General features: G+C 50.7%; 1 protein-coding gene across 1 annotated transcript in view; it reads left to right on the top strand.

The window, feature by feature from the left end:
* LOC108796778 (TBC1 domain family member 24-like) overlaps positions 1–2739 on the top strand; it is a 15318-nt gene that overhangs the window by 773 nt on the left and 11806 nt on the right. The window lies entirely within an intron of this gene.

The raw sequence follows: 2739 nt of genomic DNA, 5'->3' as shown, positions 1-2739 counted from the left end.
CACTACGCAGCCGGTGGGCGGAGCCTCGGGCCGCCCCGTCGTGATTGGACGGTGGTGGACCGTAGTGTGCGGCCGCCGGATACCTTACACTGACACTTGGGGTCCCAGAACAATGACAGACTGACACTTGGGGTCCCAGAACAATGAAACACTGACACTGGGAATCTCAGAACAATGACACACTGACACTTGGGGTCCCAGAACAATGACACACTGACACTTGGGGATCCAGACCAATGACACACTGGCACTTGGGGGTCCAGACCAATGACACACTGGCACTTGGGGTCACAGAACAATGACACCCTGACACTTGGGGGTCCCTAAACAATGACACACTGAGACTTGGGGTCCCAGAACAATGAAACACTGACACTTGGAGGTCCCTAAACAATGACACACTGACACTTAGGGATCCCAGAACAATGACACACTGACACTTGGGGGTCCAGAACAGTGACACACTGACACTTGGGGTCCCAGAACAATGACACACTGACACTTGGGGGTCCAGAACAGTGACACACTGACACTTGGGGGTCCAGAACAGTGACACACTGACACTTGGGGGTCACAGAAGAATGACACACTGACACGTGGTCACAGAACAATGACACACTGACACTTGGGGTCCAAGAACAATGACACACTGACACTTGGGGTCTCAGAACAATTACACGCTGACACTTGGGGTGCCAGAACAATGACACACTGACACTTGGGGTGCCAGAACAATAACACGCTGACACTTGGGGTCCCAGAACAATAACACGCTGACACTTGGGGGTCCAGAACAATGACACACTGACACTTGGGGTCCCAGAACAATGACACACTGACACTTGGGGGTCCAGAACAATGACACGCTGACACTTGGGGTCCCAGAACAATGACACACTGACACTTGGGGTCCCAGAACAATAACACGCTGATACTTCAGGGCCAGAGCAATGACACACTGACACTTCAGGGCCAGAGCAATGACACGCTGACACTTGGGGCCCCAGAACAATGACACGCTGACACTTGGGGCCCCAGAACAATGACACCCTGACACTTGGTGTCCCAGAACAATAACACGCTGACACTTGGGGTCCCAGAACAATGACACGCTGATACCTCAGGGCCAGAACAATGACACACTGACACTTGGGGTCCCAGAACAATAACACGCTGATACTTCAGGGCCAGAGCAATGACACACTGACACTTCAGGGCCAGAGCAATGACACGCTGACACTTGGGGCCCCAGAACAATGACACCCTGACACTTGGTGTCCCAGAACAATAACACACTGACACTTGGGGTCCCAGAACAATGACACGCTGATACTTCAGGGCCAGAACAATGACACGCTGATACTTCAGGGCCAGAGCAATGACACACTGATACTTCAGGGCCAGAGCAATGACACGCTGACACTTGGGGCCCCAGAACACGAGAGCAGATCATTAATTTACTGTAAACAGACAAAGTGCTTTGTTGTGATAAACACAAGAACATGACATGTTTACCTCCTTAAAATGACCATTCCCCATCCCCTGTCTCCTCCTCCCATGTGTCACCGGATTCCTTCCAAAGGTGACACCCTCCTCCCTGCAGCAGGATAAACACTCCTGGAACACATCCAGGCCATACAATGAGAAATTTGTACCTAATTCCAACTAACTTCTTAAAGATAATAAGATTGAAAGCCAATCAGATATTAAACTGTATCTAAACCCAACAGCAAAAATCTACCACATTGCAGCACACTTCCTGTCCTTAGGGTGACAACACTCACCTTAATGTATCTTTGAAGAAGAAGCATTGTCACCCTAGGACAGGAAGTGTGTTAGGACTACAGAACAGACCTTCCCATCTTCTCTTCTACATAACAATATGGTAGAGGTGTTCTATAGTCCACAAATGTGAACTTGGCAGGGCTGATTACACTGCTTTAGATAACAGACTCAGGATGTGGCACTTAGCACCGAAAGCGATGTAGTTGGAGATTTCGATGAGTTGGAGCTTTCGATAGAACACCGGCAAGTTCCAAGGTATGACAATGTGACATCTCTGAGTCTGCTGGGGGCTACCAACACCACTTCCAAGATGGTACACCCAGCAGCAATCTCAGGGCTTTTAGATATCTACACACGATCTAAGGGAGGTTTTTCCAGGTAAATAACACATAATATAAATGAAATGCAAATTTAATTTAACGTGTAATGTCAGGATTGGATGATGTTGTGTTCTTGCTAATTTGCGCTGGATGACCTTTAGTTTGCTAAAGCACTAAAACGGGATATTGGTGTATAGCCATTTGGTGTATCCCACCAGAAAGGTCCTTGTATAAGCTCTTCCTGTTGTGGGATGACAACTGTCTCCCCGTTGTTCTCTTATGTTGTCAACCTGCCACAGGGCTGTAGCTACCATGGGGCGAGTGAGGCACACAGCTGAGGGGGGCGCAGGGTTGGCCTGGCTGCGCCCCCTCGCCCCTGTTGTCATGGCGAGCACATGCTCCAAAACAGCCGCGGCTCGGCAGGGAGAAGAAGGGTGGCACAGGCTCCAGCTTCTTCTCGGATCCCCGCTGCTCTCCCCCGCCTGTATGGGAATGGAGGGAGCTGTCATTCAGGACTGCCTAGAGGTGAGGAGAGAGCCGCTCGACCAGGATCTGATGTTTGGCCATTCTGAAGTGACAGCGCTCCCTCCTCCCCCCTTTTATTCCCCCCCCCCCCCCCGCGCTCCCCAGGGGG

This window comes from Nanorana parkeri, unplaced genomic scaffold (genome assembly GCF_000935625.1).
Source record: "Nanorana parkeri isolate BGI_ZX_2015 unplaced genomic scaffold, ASM93562v1 scaffold1169, whole genome shotgun sequence".
Lineage (NCBI taxonomy): Eukaryota > Metazoa > Chordata > Amphibia > Anura > Dicroglossidae > Nanorana > Nanorana parkeri.
This window is presented reverse-complemented; position numbering and strand designations above follow the sequence as displayed.